At 47.3% G+C, this 19,511-nt stretch overlaps 1 long non-coding RNA gene across 1 annotated transcript in view; it reads right to left on the minus strand.

Moving 5' to 3' along the window:
• Positions 1-1,488: 1,488 nt before the first annotated feature.
• LOC138849270 (uncharacterized) overlaps positions 1,489-19,511 on the minus strand; it is a 79,028-nt gene continuing 61,005 nt past the window's right edge. The window contains exons 2-3 of the long non-coding RNA XR_011387855.1: positions 9,583-9,750; positions 1,489-2,024 (exon numbers count right to left, since the gene is read on the minus strand). This is a non-coding gene — a long non-coding RNA (uncharacterized lncRNA). The remainder of the gene's footprint in view (positions 2,025-9,582; positions 9,751-19,511) is intronic.

Consider the following 19,511-nt stretch of genomic DNA (forward strand, 5'->3'; position numbering starts at 1 on the left):
CCAATCTGGGTCCACATTTGCACACACTGAAAACCTGGTTTCTTTTGTGCCCATCGTGTTGCTCTTGAAGATCCAACCCACATGGTTTTAGGTAAGTGACTGAGTTCCTTCCAGGTGAGGAGGTCACTCTCTGTTGTCCTTGAAGCCTCTGGCAAGTTCTTCAGTCTCCCAGAGGCTGCCAATTTGATCAACAGGTTCTTTGCTTCCTTTGACAATTTTTGAAAAAACAAATCCTCAAGTCCCTGGCTAGAAACACGTTCGGTCCTTCCCAGCAAACAAACAACTCACTTCCCTGGTGCTATCTGACTCCTGGTCTTTCCATCTCACTTGCTTCTTCTCAGGCATTTAGATAACCATTGTCCTTATTTGACCAGCTAGAGATTAAAACACAACAAAACAAAACCTTAGAAGTCGTGCTCACATTGGGTGACCTCTTAGTTAGCAACTTCTCCTCTGTCTCTAATAAAGGGCCAATGTGCCTCCTTATCAGATCCTTGTGTGTGGTTTACCCAAAGGACAGTCATCTATTGTCTTTTTGTGTCTAATGAATTGGGCCTTTTCCTTGGACTGTGATACAAAGCCAAGCCCTGCAAGGACACATTTCACCAAAATGATGAACATGAAACATCACTGCATGCCTGCAGCCATGCTTGTTTTTGTTCCTAGAAACAGTCTCTTAAGAGTTTACCCTTATACTCACAAGTGATATTTTTCCCATGACTTTCAGATTATCAGCTTTCAAGGTCCAGGGCATATTCTGTCTCACTAGGAAATCCTTGCTAACTGCCCCAGCCCATAGAGACAAGACATAGGCAGTTCATGAAGAGTAGACCACTACCAATATGATAGCTCCCAAGGGAACCTGCCAGGCTTCAAGCACCCGGTAGTTGTGAACTCAGGGTCAAAATGATTTGGGAGACACATGGTTGTCAGATGCCAAGCAGGAGGTCTCTTCAGGGCCAACCTGTCATACTGGGAGTCAGAGAAAAGGCCCAATGCCACAATACTTGAATGGAAAGAACAAAATAAGACAGTGAGAATCCAAGCAAGAATTCATTCCTTGGACTAGAAAGCCCTGAAAGTAGAGAGAGCTATAATTCATGGAGCAACTGGAGCTAGGGGGTCACAATTAGATGTACAGCCTGGTTTCAGTGAACACAAATGATGGCCCAAGGAACATACAGAAATTCGGGGAAGAGCCCATAGGGCTACATGAGGTCATAGGTAATAACAGGGTCCTGATAACACCCCTAACTAGCTTACTCAGCTCTTAGCCACTGCATCTCTAACAAGAAATAATGATAATAATACAACTTCCCTCCGGGGGTTGTTGTAAAGATTCAGTGAGATGATGGATAAAGGCACTTTCTTTCATGCCTAGCATATACTGCATATACTATATGCCTAGCATATACTCCAACATAACAGTTAAAATGGGAGATTCTAGAATTTTTTAAAGATTTATTTTATTTATTTGAAACACAGAGTTACAGAGAAAGGTAAAGCAAGAGAGAGCAAGAGATAGGTCTTCCATCTGCTGGTTCACTCCCCAACAGGCCACAATGGCCGGAGCTACACCAATCTGAAGCCAAGAGCCAGGAGCTTCTTCTGGGTCTCCCACACGGGTGAAGGAGCCCAAGGACTTGGGCCATCTTCTACTGCTCTCCCAGGCCATAGCAGAGAGCTGGATCAGAAGTGGAGCAGCCGCGGACTCGAACCAGTGCCCATATGGGATTCTGGCACTACAGGACAGGGCTTTAACCCACTGCATCACAGCACCAGTCCCATATAATTTTTTAAATATGACTGTACAACTTAGTAGGTGAGTAACTGTGATCAACTTAAGTCCTGTGTATCAGTTAACTATTGCTACATAATAAATCACAATTTTGTTTTTAGTTCTCACAGGTCTGTAGGTCAACTTGGAAATTGGCCGAAATGAGATGAGCTTGGTGCTGATATCTGTGCCCGTATGTCTCATCTTTTCCTTGAGATCAGAGAGTTAACTCATATACAGTCTTCTCCTGCAAGAGAGCAAGGAAAAACATTCAAAGCCTCTTAGATCTAAGCCCAAAGTGGAACAAGGTCACTTTTGCCTCATTCTATCAGTCAAATGAAGTCACACGGCCAAAGTCAGTATCAAGGGATAAGGGAATGTACTGATGGGACTCAAGACATGTGACCCCAAAGTATAGCACCTTGACATCTGCACAGCAGCAGCAGGAAGGTCACCCTCACCTGTCCTCTGCTCTGCCACCCTTCTCCCTGCTAGGCCATGAGTCCTAGAGGGCTCCCCGACTTCTCCTGGAGGCTGGCTGTAAAACCCTCCTGGGAGAGGTGCTCTCCATGCACTCTGGGGGAAGGCGCATCTTTATTCCCGAAGACAGCACTGCAGAGAAGAATCTGAACAAAAAAGGAGGCCTTGGTAAACTCTCCCCCAGTTCATTCACAATCCTTGTGTCCAATGATATTTCCCCACCACTGTCCACTCTTCATGAAAATTAGCATAAGAGTACACTAATGTAGCATCTGCTTGGGTCTCGCTTTCCTTTGGAAGTCTCTCATGTCATGTTAAACTAACATTCAACACATCTTTGTTGTGAATCTCTCCTTTTGTTACAGGAGCCACAGCGATGCACCTGGCAATGGGCGAGGGAAAGGTACTTTTCCTCCCCTGCAGCTCTCTGCTCCTTTTGTAGAAAGCACTGAGAGGTTACACGACAAAGGCACTGGATATAGGAAGGAGAGAAGAATGGCAATGTTCTAATTTCCCACATTCTCTACAGCTCGATGCTTCCATTTACAGACTGGATTAATAACAGACCATGCCTCACAGCATAGTAGAGGGTTAAAAAAGACAATGTATGCTAAAATACCTTGCACAATTCCTGACACGTAAAGCGTTTGATAAATGCTATCTTGTTATTATTACCAAGAACTATTTTTATTGATACCTATTTTTCACTATTGTCAGGTTGGCATGTCCCTTCTCCTCGCCCACGTCTCCCCTACAGATGTTGTTTCTTTGTGTCATGGCCCTTGCTATTGTCTACAGAACTATTTCTTGCTCTGTTTTGAAACTGCTCAAATCCCTTACTTTTGGGACCTGCATTGTTGCATAGTGAGTTAAGCTGCTGCTGCAGTACCGGCATCCCACATGGATGCTGATTTGAGTCCTGGCTGCTCCACTTCCAATCCAGCTGTCTGCTGATGTGCCAAGGAAAGCAGCAAAAGATGGCCCAAGTGCCTGGGCCCCTGCACCCATGTGAGAGACCTGGAAGAAGCTCTGGCCTCCTGGCTTTAACCTGGCCCAACTCTAGCTGTTGCAGCCATTTGGGGACTGAACCAGTAGATGGAAGATATCTCTCTTCCTCTCCCTCTCTCTCTCTCTCTCCTCAACCCCTCCCCCCTCTCTCTGTCTCTGTAACTCTACCTTTCAAATAAATAAAATAATTCTTAGGGGCTGGCGTGGCATAGTGGGTAAAAGCTGCCACCTGCGATGCTGGCATTCCATATGGGCACTGGTTCAAGAGCGGGCTGCTCCACTCCCAATCCAGCTCTCTATTAATGTGCCTGGGAAAGCAATAAAAGATGGTCCAAGTGCTTGGGACCCTGCACTCACATGGGAGACTTGGAGGAAGTTTCTAGCTCCTGGTTTCAGCCTGATCCAGCCCCAAATGTTGTGGCCATCTGGGGAGTGAACCAGTAGGTGGAAAAAATTTCTCTCTCCCTATCCCTCTGTAACTCTGCCTTTCAAATAAATTTTAAAAATTATAACCAAAAAAAACTTTTAAAAATAAGATGTGCCTTTTGAAAATCTTTTACTTATTTATTTGGAAACAGAGACAACGACAGAGAGAGAACCTCCCTCTACTGGTTCATTCCCCACATGCCTGCAACAGCCAGGGCCAGGCCAGGAGCAAGTCAAGGTCTCCTATCTGGGTGACAAATACAAGTATTTCTGCCACCACCAGCCACCTTCTAAGATGCACACCATCAGGAAGCTGGAATAAGAGGATCCAGGACTCAAACCAGGTACTCCGGATGGGATGCAGGTGTCCCAAATGATGTTTAAACTGCTATACCAAACACCTGCCCCTGAAATCCTTCATTTCAATACCAAATAGGGGTACCTCTCTCCTGGTGTCATGTGCCTCCTGCTGTGGTACACCAAGAGATCACAACACCACTTCTGTGCTATTCCTGCTGAAATCACGTAACTGAACTTTAATCCTGAGAAAATCATACTGAGGTACATTCTATGAAATAACTGCCCATACTCATCAAGAAAGACAACCATGAAAGACAAAAAAATTAAAAAAGAAAACCGGGTATGGACTACAGATGCAGTTAGAGTTGGGCAAACTGCAGCCACCAGGTCCAATTGGCTTGCACCCATTTTTGTAAATAAAGATTTATTGGAACACAGGCGTGTCCACTCATTTATGCATTGTCTATGGCTGCTGTTTGCATGACAAAAGCAGGGTTGAGTAGTTGCGACTGAGATCCTGCAGTCCATAAGCTGAAAATACTATCTGAACCTTTACAGAACAAGATGTGCCCACTCCCATATGATTTCAAAACTTCTGCTAATTTTCCTGATTTTAATAATTGCACTGAAGTTATATAAAAGAATGACCTTGTTCTTGGGAAATCCACATTAAAATATTTACAAGTAAAGTAGCAACTTGTAACTTACTCTCAGATGTTCAGGGGAAGTATTGCAGAAAAATGATAAAGTCACTGTGGCAACATGCTAACGATTAGTGAATCTTGGTAAAGAACCTGCTCTTGGGAGTTCAGTGAATATAGTCATCCCTGGGTAACTGGGGGGATTGGTTCCTGGACCCCTGCAGATACAAAAATCCAAGGATATCCATCTCCTTTTTATAAAATAATGTAACATTTGCATATAACCTACACACATCTTCTTGCATACTTTAATGTCTAGATTATATAAATTATAATACCTAATATAATGTAAATGCTATGTAAATAGTTGTACTGTATTGTTTAAGGAATGAATAATGACAAGAAGAAAAGTAATTACAGATGCCTTTTTTTCTGAATATTTTTGATCCATGGTTGGTTGAATCCACAGATGTGGAACTCATGAATGCATGTTTTAAGTTTTCTCAAAATAAAGAGATTTTCAAAAAAAAATTGCATAGGCTTTGACAAAAAAATCACACTTAGGAGATTGTCTCTCTCCCATACACTTTGTAAGATTCCCACCAGCCCTGCCCGGTTCTCTTTGGAATGGCTTCTCTCAGGGCAGGAGGCCCTGGCCCTCGGCTTCCTCCAACATGCACCTGCCCTGGCCACTGCCCGTGCTACGTGCGCCTGCAGTTCGGCTTCACGTTCTCCCCCTCTGCTTGCCTCGTTGATTATTTTCCTGATGGAGAGTCCATCTGAAAAATTCCCACACTGGACAGAAACATGGAGTCCATGAAGCTCCCTGCATGTTGCAGCTGGACAGGGCGCCTGGCCACTGCGGCTCAGGGATGTTTCTGTCTTAACGATTTCATCCCCTTCAGGGAGGCCACGAACCAACCAGATGGCAAAATCACATAAGACACAGCACCTTCCAGCCCCGCACTGCACTCCTCCAGGCTGCCTTCAGCCTTGCGCTCTCAGCCACCGGTGGAGGAAGCTGGAGCAGAGGTGGTCAGGACCTATTTTTCTCTTAACCTTGGAAGTTCAGTGGGGCAGAATTTTATCTTAAGGTGTGAGCTCTGTTTTTCACTCCTGTACCCCGAGATGTGCCAGGATGGAGGATATAAAGCTGGATTGTTACTCCAGATTGTTACACCTCATCCATAATGTTCTCGCCACACACTCAGAGACATTCTCCTCCCCTTGACTGCGTTGAGTAGTAGGACCAGCCTGGAACCTGAAAAAGGAGGCGAGAAAATCCCCTCTGCTTCCTTTGCCATACGTCATCTTATTTTGTCCACACAGCTATCCAGGATGGACAATGGGACAGAGACTGTGATTTCCATCGAAAACATCAGAATACTGAGGTTTGGAGAAAAATAACTACTGGCTTCAGTCACATGGTTAGTGTGTGAGCACTAGGATAAAATGGAACAGAGAATGAGAGGCTGGACACCCCAGCATTCATTGCAGCACTTCCAGTTAATTCCATGCATTTAATGCATGCAAACCCCAGGTTTCTCATCTGCGAAACCAGGATGATAAACCCACTCCTGGGATCAGTGGTGAAACTGAAGTGGAAGAACCTATGAGCACTTCATTCAGTGCCTTCCAGACTTAAAGCATATCATTAGGGGCCAGTGCTGTGGCGCAGTGGGTTAAAATCCCAGTCTGCAGTGCCAGCATCCCATATGGGCACCAGTTCAAGTCCCGGCTGCTTCGCTTCTGATCCAACTCCCTGCTATGGCCTAGGAAAGCAGTGGAATATGGTCCAAGCCCTTGGGCCCCTGTACCTACATGGGAGACTGTCGTTCCCCGTCTTCGTGGAGGAACGACACAGGACCCTGCGCTGTTCTTTTGTCTGCTCGGCCCTCCCCAGGTTTGCTGCTGGTTCTTCCCGGGTTGGCTGCCGACCCTTCCACCTCCGTGGAAGGGCGGTTCCCCCTGGCCACTTTCCCCACTTTTGCAGGGGAGCGGCACACCACCGGCCGGCTCTCTCGGGGGCTGCACAGGTGTTCCCCTTAGATGTTCCCCTTAGATGTTCCTGGTGCATGTTCTCTCTCCTCCTTTATAGTCCTCTTCCACCAATCCCAACTCTGCTACCCACACGCCAAGTACGCTGCTCTCCTCCAACGCTGCTCTCCTCCAATCAGGAGCAGGTCCTACAGTTTATTGGTGGAACTGGAGGCAGCTGTGTAGAAGCTGTTTCTCCCTTCTCAGCGCCATATTGTGGGAGAGCAGATGTATAGAATAAGTCTTAATTCCAGTAACTTAGTCTAGTCCGAGTTGCTCCCAGTTGCTCCCCACAGGAGACCAGGAAGAAGCTGCTGACTCCTGGATTTGGATCAGCTCAGCTCTGGCTCTTGCAGTCATTTGGGGAGTGAACCCAGTGGAATGAAAGACCTCTCTCTCTCTCTCTCTGGCTCTACATCTGTCTTATTCAACTTTATTTATTTCAAATAAATACAATGATTCTTTTTCTTAAAGGCATATAATTAATTCCCTGTCCCCACCTTCCTCTTCTTATGTGCAATCTCCGTACTCTGGGGTATGAATCAAATCAGCATGTGGGGGGGGGGGGCGCTCTCCTGAGCCAGCTGAGGTTAGCTAAGGTGGTCCTTCCTGTGCTAAGGTCTAGCTCAGAAGCGGAATCTTGGAAGGCTTAACAGCCAAATAAATGGTAATGCTCACGAAGAGTGTGTTTGCTGAGCATAGCTCATGAACTACGTGCTAGTAAACCTGGGGCAGTTGACTCATTCCTTCATGTCGTTCAGGATCGCCTTGGTCGTTACGTACAGTCTCCTCCATACTCCAAATGTCACTGAAGCCGAAGATCTGACATCTCAGCCCCAGACATAAATCCTAATAACTGGGAATCAGTCAGGCTCATTTTTAAGAATGACAGGAGGTAGAGCCTTAAATTTTTTTTATTATTACACTCACAAACTATTAACTACTCAGACTTCATGAGTATGGCCCTGTGCACTGGTAAATTCACAATGCCCACAAGACATGTGCTTCTCCTATAGAAAAGCTGCAAAAGAGCCCGGAGACTCCCAGCCGGCCGTGTGGGCTGGTCGGACAGCACCCTTAATCTTCAGTCATACATGAGAGGCTACGGCAGCTTGCACTGCCCTGAATGGAGGTAGGCTCTGGGGAATACTTGTCTCTACTGGTGGATGTTTGGCGCAGAAGCACTGTGGATGGTGTCAGGTGTCAGATTTCAGCGTGAGGTGTTCTGCAAGCAGGCCTGGATCCTGCTCATCCAGACATGGCCAAGTGTGGCCCATGGGGCTCTACAGTGTTTAGTTAGCCATGGTTCCACCCAGCTGACCATGTGGGGTCAATGGACTGGACCTCTCACCAAGCCAATCTACTCCTCAGAGATGTGGTTCAAGGTCAAGGAGGAGAATGTGTGCAGCAAGAAGACTCTTAGAATGACCACTCCCCTCATACCAAAAGGCTAAGTCTCCCCCTGCTAGGGTCATGGAGGCCATTTTTTTTTTAATATTTATTTACTTATTTTGAAAGTTGGAGTTACACAGAGAGACAAGGAGAGGAAGAGAGAGAGAGGTCTTCCATCCGCTGGTTTATTCCCAAATTGGCCGCAACAGTCAGAGCTTCACCAATCCAAAGCCAGGAGCCAGGAACTTCTTCCAGGTCTCCCACGTGGGTGCAGGGGCCCAAGGACTTGGGCAATCTTTTACTGCTTTTCCAGGCCATAGGAGGGAGCTGGATTGGAAGTGGAGCAGCTGGGACTCGAACCGGCGCCCATATGGGATTCGGGCACTGCAGGCAGTGGCTTTACCTGCTACACCATAGCACCAGCCCCAGAGGCCATTTTTAAAAGTTAAAAGTGATCCCCAAGCAAAGGAGCCACTGTCTTGAGATGCCTCCCCCCCCCCCCCCATGCTGAGAGCAGCATTGACTGGATGGTGACAGTGGCCTGGATTTGGTGTCTCTCAAACTGACAGAGGAAGCACCTGTTCCCCCATTCAGTTTCATTTCCATCCATCTCTCTCCTCCTAGCAGCTCCCTGATAATTGGATCAGTAGGAAGGAGGTGGGGGGAAGGGGGAAGAGACAGGGATGGGGATATGACTCATCCACTGTGTGGAGCACACCCAGAGACAGGGTAAAGCCTCCTGCTTCCTTAGAAATGTGGACCCCAGAGCAGGGGTGGGGAGGAAGGCAAGCCCCTCCCTCCCGGTGAGGACACAGACCAGAGAGTTGATGGGAGGCTTCGGTCAGACCCCTGGGAAGCAGAAAAGGAGGCCTTCAAGAACTTCCTGACAGTTGGGTTTTTTCTAAGGCCTAGTGACTCTGAATCTTCATGTCCCAACAGTGACTTCCAGCCTTCTATTTGGGATATTAGAAACTGAGAAGAATGCTTTAAAAAATGAAGTGCCTGGCCGGTGCCACAGCTCACTAGGCTAATCCTCCGCCTGCGGCGCCGGCACACCGGGTTCTAGTCCCAGTCGGGGCGCCAGATTCTGTCCCGGTTGCCCCTCTTCCAGGCCAGCTCTCTGCTGTGACCTGAGAGTGCAGTGGAGGATGGCCCAAGTGCTTGGGCCCTGCACCCCATGGGAGACCAGGAGAAGCACCTGGCTCCTGGCTTCAGATCAGCGCGATGCGCTGGCTGCGGTGGCTATTGGAGGGTGAACCAACGGCAAAAAAGGAAGACCTTTCTGTCTCTCTCTCACTGTTCACTCTGCCTGTCAAAAATAAATAAATAAATGAAGTGCCTATATTTTCTCTTCCTATGGTACCAAAAGTCTCTGAGTTAGAATAAAAGAGCCTTCTATCCTAAGTCAGAAGACCTCAATTAAAAAAAAAAAAAAGTGGTCCCATCTCCAACCCCATTCTCTCAGGAAGTTAAGGGTTGCCCTCCCCATTTCAGAAAAGTCAGAGTGATTAAGAGACTCACCCAAGGTCACCAGCACAAGTGCCAGAGATTCGTGCGGAAAGAATGAAGTGGGGCTTCATGGTCTCCAGCTCAGAGCTGCCCAGGTGGGGAGCCTCCCTTAGTTTCTGTGTGCAGTGGGCAGTCAACTTCAGAGAGAAAAGATCTCCCGGATCCAGGTTTTTCTTGATCCTAGACAAAATCAGAAAGGAAAAAGATGGAAGAGGATCCTTGCGGCCTCCACAGTGCCTCCTGAGAGCACCTGAGCTGCAGAGGTGCAGCATGCTGTCCCCTCATGTCTACAAAGTTCCAGATCTGCCCCGATTCTTGTCCCTGGCCTGGGCAGGGCCTGGCGGGCACCTCTCTCCATGTGGCTGATGAGGGGCCTGGGAGATTCCTGTCTCCATCACTCTGGGAACAGACACAAAGGGCGCTCTCTCCAGAGGATGTGCAGCTCCATGTAATTGCACCTTTTCTCCAGCCATGTAGAATGGAATTGTTGGGAAGACCCCATTGATTGTGGGCTTGCGAATCACTGGGCTCCAACTGGGACAGCTGATAATGATAATGATCTTGCGTTTACACAGACCTTTTCATCCAGATGGACCCATAGAGCTCAGCAGAATTTACAACCAATTGTGTAAGCACAGCGCGAAACTCTGCCCTCTGGGAGAGGCTGCCAGCTCCCACAGAGGTCGCGCTACCACTAGGGTCTCCGTCAACATCGACCCTTCAGCGGGAGCACATCACAGGCTCATGCATTTAAGCTGAGAGAGTTTGGGGATCACCATAGCCCCAGCACAAAGCAGGCTGCGCTGGGCAGCTGAAGAGCTAGGGCTGAGGGAGATGCAGCTGTGTCAGGGAAGCAGGATTCGGCAGAACCCCTTCCCGGAACATGTAGCATAGCGGGCGGCAGAGGCTTAAGGTGGGGAGACACTGGGTTCCCCAAGATTCTCATGCTGCCTCCAGATCAGCAACTCCCACAGTGTGTTCAGTGCGGCACGAGTCCTTGTGTGAAGCTCCTTGAACTGAAGGAATTTGGGGGTCATTCAGAAAAGGCTCAGCTGGAGTCCACCCCACCAGAGGGGGTCACAATGCACTTTAGGGTGTTAAAGGCTCTGAGGAGTTTCAGAGCCAAGAAATGTATCTAAGCTGCAGGTAGACCACCCCAAGCTGATTGGACCACAGTGTCCCTAACTTCCTTTGAAACCTGCAGAATGCAGAAGGCACTGTCAACTCATCTGCTATAGGGTCAGATCCACAGGAAATCAAGCCTTCTGCTCACATGTGCTCCAACCCAAGATGAATGGATTCTGCTTTGATCTGATATGCCATCAAAACGCCAAGCAGTTGGGACCCACCATTGTCTTTCCTAACCATGGGGAAGCTGAGGCCCAGGGGATGATGTCACAGGCCAGACTCCACAGCAACTTGGTGGCAAACCCAGGACCAGCCTTGATCCCATGACTATTATACATGACACAACCATAAAAGTTATGACTTCCTCTGTATACAAAGTCAATTAAAAATGAAACTTACTGAAGAATGGGATGGGAGAGGGAGTAGAAAGTGGGATAAGAGTGGGAGTGGGAGGGCGGGAACGGGGGAGGTGAACCACTATATTCCTAAAAGCTGTATATATGAAATTTGTATTCATTAAATAAAAACCTTCTAAAAAAAAGTAATGACCTCTTTTTAAAAACAACAATACAGGGCCGGTGCTGTGGCTCACTTGGTTAATCCTCCGCCTGCGGTACCGGCATCCCATATGGGCGCCGGGTTCTAGTCCCGGTTGCTCCTCTTCCAGTCCAGCTCTCTGCTGTGGCCCGGGAGGGCAATGGAGGATGGCCCAAGTGCTCAGGTGCCTGCACCCACATGGGAGGCCAGGAGGAAGCACCCGGCTCCTGGCTTCAGATCGGCGCAGCACCGGCTGGATTGGCCATTTGGGGGGTGAACCAACGGAAGGAAGACCTTTTTCTCTGTCTCTCTCACTGTCTAACTCTACCTGTCAAATAAAAAATAAATAAATAAAAACAAAAATACACACAAGATGTACTGCTGCAGTCACGTGTGGCTATTTAGATTTGTAGTTTAAATTTATCAAAATAAAATTTAATGATGGGATTTGGCATAGAGGTTAAGACACTGCTTGGATGCCTGCATATGAGTACTTGGGTTGGAGTCCCAGTTTCGTTTCTGAATCCAGCGTTCTACTAATACATATCCTGGGAGGCAGCCATGATGGCTCAAGTACCTGGGTTCCTGCTACCCATAAGGGTGATCCCAGGATTGAGTTCTGGGCTCCTGGCTTCAGTCTAGCCGAGCCCGAGATGTTGTGGACATTTGAGCCATTGGAGGGGAAATCATTCTCTCTCTCCCTTTCAAAGAAATAATAATTTAAAAATAAATTAATAAAATAAAATTCAGTTCCTCTTTTGCACATTTCAAGTGTTCAATAGCTACATGCTACCACATTGGACAGTGCAAACCAGAACATTTCCATCATCACAGACAGTTCTGTTGGGCAGCCCTTTTGTACACTCATTGCAAATATTTTATCCACAGTAACAGTAGACTCAGGGCTTCTTGCTGCATTGTCTTTGGGACAAGGCAAAATCCTGATTTTCTCCGAAGAGAAAAAAACCCTACATGCTGTATAAGAACGTTATTGATCATCAAAAGGTAAACTCTACTGAGAGGCAATGATCATGGCATGACCTAAAATCACACCTAAAAGGGAAACAGAATGCTACACCATTTTTAAATCTACTTCCTGCCTCCAAGTTCCAAATTAAATTATATCTCCATCAAATGGGCCACTCAACACCAAGATGGGAGGGAGCAGTTTTGCTACACGACACTGTGGGGTCTCCCTAATCTCCTTCATTGCAGTTACCTTGATAAATAATCACCAGTTACCCAGTATCTGATTACTTTGTCTTTATAGCCCTGTGGTTGCCTTTTGGACCATGTGATAAATAGGCATGGTTGATTTCTTTTCAACAGCTGTTCAGTCACTCTCCACTCAGCCTCAAGGAGGCAATATTACTGCCAAGGTCACCTTTTTTTACTCTTTCTTTTTCCCTTGCTTTGTAATTAGTAGCCTATTTTGTAGAGCAGTTTTAGCTACACAGCAAAATCAAGCAAAAAGTACAGAGTTCCCACATGCTCTCATTCCTCAAACCCCAACCCCAATGCACACATTTCCTCTCCCACCATCAGCATCCTGCATACAGTGGTACAATGAACCTGCATTGCTACATCATTGTCAACCAGAGTCCATAGATTACATTAGGGTTCACTCTTGGTATTGTGCTTTCTATGGGCTTTGGCGGTGTTTAATGACATGTATCCATCATTACAGTGCCATGCAGAATCATTTCCCTGCGTGGAAGTCCCCCATGATTTACCTATTTCTCCCTCCCTTCACCCACACCCCTGGCAAGCATGCTCCTTTTTCTTTAAGAGCTCTGTTCATTTTCTGGACATTCCTACGCCCAGCTGCAGCCACTGCTTTAGTACCCATCTTATAGCTGGATACATTGGAGTCCAGGAACACTATGCAGTGCCTGCGACCACGCTGAGGATGCTAGCTTTGCTCTGGGCTCCCGGCTCTGGCTTGGGGGCAGATTCACCGGGCCCTAGAGCCCTCCCCCTTCTCTCATTTGTCACCATGACCTCATCCTCCCCACTGTGTGGCCTCCCAGCCAGCCCCGGGCTGCGGGAGCATCATCACTGCTGATTCTGTTCTGGGATTCTCATGTTCATTCTTTTCTCAGGATCCCCCAGGTTGCTCAGACAGAGTGGCTGCCAGTCAGCCCCAAGAGTCCTGGAATTTGGCCTCAAACCAAGTTTGCCTGGGGCCAGTGCTCTGCCTCTCCCTGGCCTGGCTGGCAGTCAGAGGGAAAAGACTGAGCTAAGCTCCTTGGCTCAGGGAAGAGAGCATCAGAGCTGGCTTTTAACTTTCAGCTTCCTTACAAGGTCTGCCGTCAATTGTCGAATCGCTCAGGTGGCGGAAGATGCACAGCACTTCCCTTGGAGCAGAAGCCCAGTTTTCTCTTAGCGCCATCATCCACGGTGAGCACAGCTTTGAAGGTACTTTCCCACGGCCCTGCTGGGGCAAAGCCCACCCTGCCCCCATAGTAACAGGATTTTTAGCCAGGCACGATGGCCACCCAGAATAACACCACGTTCCTCCATTTCCCGTGCAGCTAGATGTAATTTAGGTTCTTGCATTGCGAGTTGTATGGGACTGGGGCATGCACCTTCCAGGAAGAAAGGGAGCATGAACCGGTTCTCCCTTTTTGTTCTTCCTTCTACCTGGAATGGGACATGAGAGCTGGAGCTAGAGCAGCCCTCTTGGGTCATGAAGTACCCTTGGAAACAGAGCAATGCAGAGTACCTAAATAAGAAAACAAAAGCCTGCACCCATGACACAAGGTGACATCACCCCTGGACTACTTTCCTGTACTTTTACGTAAGAGAAAAATAAATGTTGTATTGGAGACACTTACTTGAGGCTTTCTGTCTGACCCAGATCAGCTTAGTACTAAGTAATATACCTGCTCCAAGTATTAACAGAATTAACAATAATGAGAAAAAAGACAAGAAAGCTGCAACTATGAATAGTCATTGTGTCCCAGGCATTCTTCTCAGTACATTAAATGTAACATCATGTTTAATCCTCACCATGGCCCTGGGAGGTGGATACTATGATCACCAGTGAGGCAACTGGAGTTTATAGACTCCGTCACCGTGGCTGATAAACAGTGGGGATGGGTTTCACAACAGTACTCCACAATACACCAAGGGCTGAGGCCAGAACTTGCAAGTAGGAGAGAAGGTGCAGGTAGGGTGAGGTGTGGGGGGGGCGACCCAGCAGCTGCAGGACAAGGCACCAGGGGTGCTACGCAGAGCCCTCGGGGATGCCTGAGGGTGTTTTAAAATTTCAAAGGAAACAGCAGCGCTCGACATCTGTCAAACCCAGCAGAAACTTCCAGCACAAGATGGGCAGCTCATCATTTCAACCTTATTTACTTTGTGTGCCACATTTTTTGGTGCTAGAACTGTTGAGGGTAAAGTGCACTGCTTAAGTAAATCTGGGGCTGTTTGGGGCCATGGCTGATAATGGAGCCAAGACCCAGGAGAGAAGGCCTGGAAGACCCAGGGCAGACATTTCTAACGGTGTCGTTCGAGCGCCTGTAACCAGCCCCACCTGAACTCCTTCTGCGGCACCAGGAGCCATGTTTGTAATTAATCCACTCTGAACTGGGTTTCTGCAATTGCAACAGAACGGTTGTGGCCAACACAGCTTAAACAGGCTTTGAAAAGTGGTGCGTGGAAGGGAGCTGAGGAAAACCGTCTTATTACTTCATTTGAAGCAGGTCCTTCAAATGCTACAGGAACCAGACTTCTGGGTTCCCACTTGTGGGTGAGAAGGTTAAAGAATTGGGAGTAGGGGTGAGTGAGATGAGATGAGGTGAGGAGGCGTTATTATCTGCTCTGGTTTGAGCTCATTCTGGTTCCCGAGGATGCAGGGGCTTCTGCAGTAGAGGGAGACAGCGCCTCTCCAAGGTCGAGATGTTCGGAAGCTCGGCCAGGATGTCGCTTCAGTCTCCTCTCCCGAGAACAGTGATCCCTCCCAGGTAAATGTTAATCCGTGAATGAGAATCGGGCTCAGACTGCAGGCTGCTCGCGGCTGCCCCAACCACTTACTATGCATGTGATGTTGGATTCTTTTCTTTCTTTTCTATAATATGGGGACATTGTTTGGGGCATTACACAACAAAGTATATGCAAATGCTCCTAGCCCAGTACCCAGTCGTAACAGACATGGCTCATCTAACAAACTTGGGCACACAAGGGGCACTTGATGACCTGATCCTTACAGAGATCATACCCAAATGCCCACTGAATTGACTTAGTACATCTACTCTCCTCAAAACAAACGAAGACTGCCTCATATTTAAGACATCAGGATCTAAGCGACCTCTTGACTGCAATAACCAGCATTTACAAATACATTCCATGTACCAGGGATCACACCTAGCCCAATAACACAGGGAGTGAATACAACATAGCCCTGACCTTGGGGAGTTTCCAGTCTAACCTTGACCGAGAGGAGTGATTAGGTGAGGATTTTTACAGAACAAACATGCCTGCTCTACAAAGATTCTGAAAGAAAGAACATAAAGGGTGTTTTATTCCAACCACTGCTCCTCTCCTGTGTGACATGAACACACCCATGTTGTTCAGCTCATGCTTGAACACTTCTAATGGGAGTCTCACCCTCCCCCCCACCCCAACCAGGCTGCCCAGTGTGTCTTTGTACAGCTCCAACCATTGAGAAGTACAGATAGGAAGTTTTCTCTGACCTGCAAGTGTCAGCTATTCTATCAGCTCTCTGCCTGAATCTGACAGAGAACAAAATGAGAATTAGATACGTGTGGTGGTTTCAGCATGAGACAGTTACTCGGTTTAATGCCAAATACAAAACAGAGAAGAAGGACGAATGCGTTTGCCAAAGGGAGCCCTCCCCATGGGCTTTGGCTTGGCCCCAAACTGTTTGACAAAGAGCCACAAAGATGGCATGGTCAGAGCACACCAACCAAATGCATGCGCTGCTCCAAGAGTGGAAACATATTTGGCTCCATGAAAACTTAAGCATTATTAACAGTTCCTTTCAAATTAGAGCGCCTTTCTTTTCGTTTTTTATTTTTAAAAACCTTTCACTTTCCCAGTCATTGAAAACATTGAACTTCAACATTAGCCTTTCTCTTTAAATCATTTTCCTCTACCTAGATGTAGACTAACCCATACAGTATCCACTAAACAACCACATTTAAATAAAATTTGAAACCGAATTCTTCATTCACGCTAACCACTTTGCAGGCACCCAGTTACCATGCGCAGGTAGAGGGCACCATATTGAACACTACAGACATAGAACGTATCTGCCACTGGAGCAAGTTCTAGTGCACCGTCCTAGTCTGCCGTAAGGTGACACTCTGACCTTGTAGTTGCTTTAGGCTTGGAGGAAACAAGCAGGATATTTTTATCAGACAGACCTGTAGTCCAACCCCAGCTCCACACCACTTAGTAACTGTGATAAGTTACAGCACCTCCTTGAGTTCCACTTCAAGTCCTCCTTGCGTAGGGTACTGCCAGAGATACCTCATCCACACACGCTATTTGCACCTCATTACACTGTTGGCAACTCACTGCCTTGGATCTGAGTTACTGATACACGTGTCCAGCTTCCCCGCTAGCCAATGAGCTCCCTAGGGCACATTCATCTCAGCTTCCCACAGTGCACACCACAGTGCTGGCCTTGTGGCACAATCTCAACTGATAGTAAAGTTAATGAAATGACTCTCTGTGGGATGCATGCAGATTTAAACAAGGCGCAGTTCCTGGTCTCTCTTGCTGCTTCCAAGAAAAATTCAAGACTTGAAAACTAATAAGGGGTTGGTTGATCAGCACATTAGTGGATCAACAGAATAACAGAACAAGGGGCTTCAGAAAGTTTGTGCAAAAATGGGCTTTAAAGATAAGGTGGGGGCTGTTGTCACCTGCAACCCTGGCATCCCATGTGAATGTCAGTTTGAGTCCAGGCTGCTCCGCTTCTGATCCAGCTTCCCTGCTAATGCTCCTGGGAAGGCAGCAGAAGATGGCCCAAGTGCTTCAGCCCCTGCACCCATGCAGGAGATCCACATGGAATTCCAGGCTCCTGCTTTTGGCCTGGCCCAGCCCCAGCCATTACAGCCATTTGGGGAGTGGACCAGAAGATGGAAGATATCTTTTGCTTCATAATTCTGCCTTTCAAATAAATAAAATAATTCTTAAAAAAAAAAAAAGATAATGTGAACTTTCCAAAGCTCCCTTGTATAGTAGCTAATGAACATTTACCATGTCACTGTGCTAAGTGTCTAATACACGTTTCATATTCGCTGAGATAAGTTTCATGTTTCACCTACCAGATAGCGGATGAGGAAACTATGATCTAGGGAGGTTGAATGCTTTCCCTGAGGTCACACAGGCAGTCAGAAGTGGAGCTGCTGTTGACTGTAGGTTAACCCTAGAGACCACATACTGGGTACTCTCCTCACTTGCCTTCTGTGGGGCACTAACAGGGTAGCTCTTGGGATCTATAAGCCCTACTACTACGCTTACCCTGAAGCTGCAAACTCTGAACCATTACACACCACCAAGATGACCATAAGTTTCCCTCTTCGGGCTTGTCCAATCAAACCAGCATCAGGCATTGGGCTTAGGTGATGGAAGGTGAAAATCTGTAAGCAACTGGGGCTTTCCAAATCAGTTTTCTGAAATCCTAATGAGATGAGAGGGTGAGCATTGTGGCACAGCAGGTTAAGTCACCCCATGAGATGGCTGCCCTCCATATAAGAGTGCCTGAGATCAAGTACCACTTCTACTTCCAATCCAGCTTCCTGCTACTGTGCCTGAAAGGGGAAGGGGAGCAGATCAAGGCCCAAGTACTTGCATTCTTGCCTTTGTGGGAGGCCAGATGGAGTTCTTGGCTTCTGGCTTCAGCCTGGCCTAGCCCTGGCTATGGTGGGCATTAAGATTCTCTCGCTCTCTCGCTCTCCCTCCCTCTCCCTCTCCCTTCTCTCTCTCTCTCTCTTTCTCTCTCTCTCTCTCGCTCTCTTTTTTTAAGATTTATTTATTTTATTTGAAAGGTACAGTTATATAGAGAGAATGACAGAGATAGAGAGCTTCAACCTGCTGGTTCACTCCCTAAATGGCTGCAATGGCCATGGCTGGGCTAGGCTAAAACGATAAGCCAGAGCTTTATATGGGTCTCTCACATGGGTGCAGGGACCCAAGCACTTAGGCCATCTTTCACTGCTTTCCCAGGCACATTAGCAAGGAGCTGGATTGGAAATGGAGCAACCAGGAATCAAACTGCCACCCATATGGGATGCCGGCACTGCAGCTGGCAGTTTAACCCACTACACCATAGCACCGGCCCCATCTCTCTCTCAAATGAAAATAAAAAGTTTTGAAAAAATAATAGCAAGCACTCAGGATTTCTGCTCTCAGACTATGCATGCATGCTCCCTTTGACTTGGGAATTTGCCTTTAAGGATTTCGTTCAAAGAGACTATCCAGGAATGTGTGCACCCCACAATTTAGTCACAAGGAGATTCACTATGGCACTGGGATAAGAGAAAAGAGGATAGAAACAATCCAAATGTCCAGGAACCGGGGAATCAATTAAATAAACAAATCATGTAAGTTGCAAAACTAATCATTCCAAATACTATGTTGGACGCACATTTGAATGTAACAGAAACATTTGGGGGCATATTAAATGGGGGAGAAACAAGTTAAAGCAATTCGCATCTTTTGGCCCCATTTTTGCTGAGTAGTGGTAGAGAGAGCTCTCTGCAAGGGCAAACACTGTCAATACTGGATGAAAGGTTCGGGGGCTGTTTTCCCTTCCTTCTGTTTATTTTCTGGTCTTTCTACCATAGAAAGAGAATTTAACGTTGATGGTTTTCAAAAATCTTTTTAAGGGGCCGTTCTTGACTGTCCTGTTTCCACCAAGGCCCAAAGACGCTTCTGCCTCCCTGGAGGAGAAAGACTCGGGATGCCTCACGGTGGAGCCCACAGCACTTTCCCATTCCCGGGCTAACAATTGGCCTGCGGTTTTTATGTGCAAGGCTATTTATTTTCCAATCAGAGGCATTGAGTCGGGACTTCTGGGGGTAAACTGGTAGCTCTGGGCAGCTTTGAAGCGTCACAAGTGGGAGGTTTTGTCTCCTGAAGATTTAGGACAGGCTCTCCCCTCTGTTTTATTGGCTTCTTTTACATATGTATAGCCCCAGAGTGGGCTGGGGGCACTGCTGGCTGGGCTGGACCTCCCCAAAGGCTAAACCCCTCAGGAACCCAGAGGAATGGTGGAAACTTCTCAAACATTGGCCTCTTGC

This window comes from Oryctolagus cuniculus, chromosome 1 (assembly GCF_964237555.1).
Source record: "Oryctolagus cuniculus chromosome 1, mOryCun1.1, whole genome shotgun sequence".
Taxonomy (NCBI): domain Eukaryota; kingdom Metazoa; phylum Chordata; class Mammalia; order Lagomorpha; family Leporidae; genus Oryctolagus; species Oryctolagus cuniculus.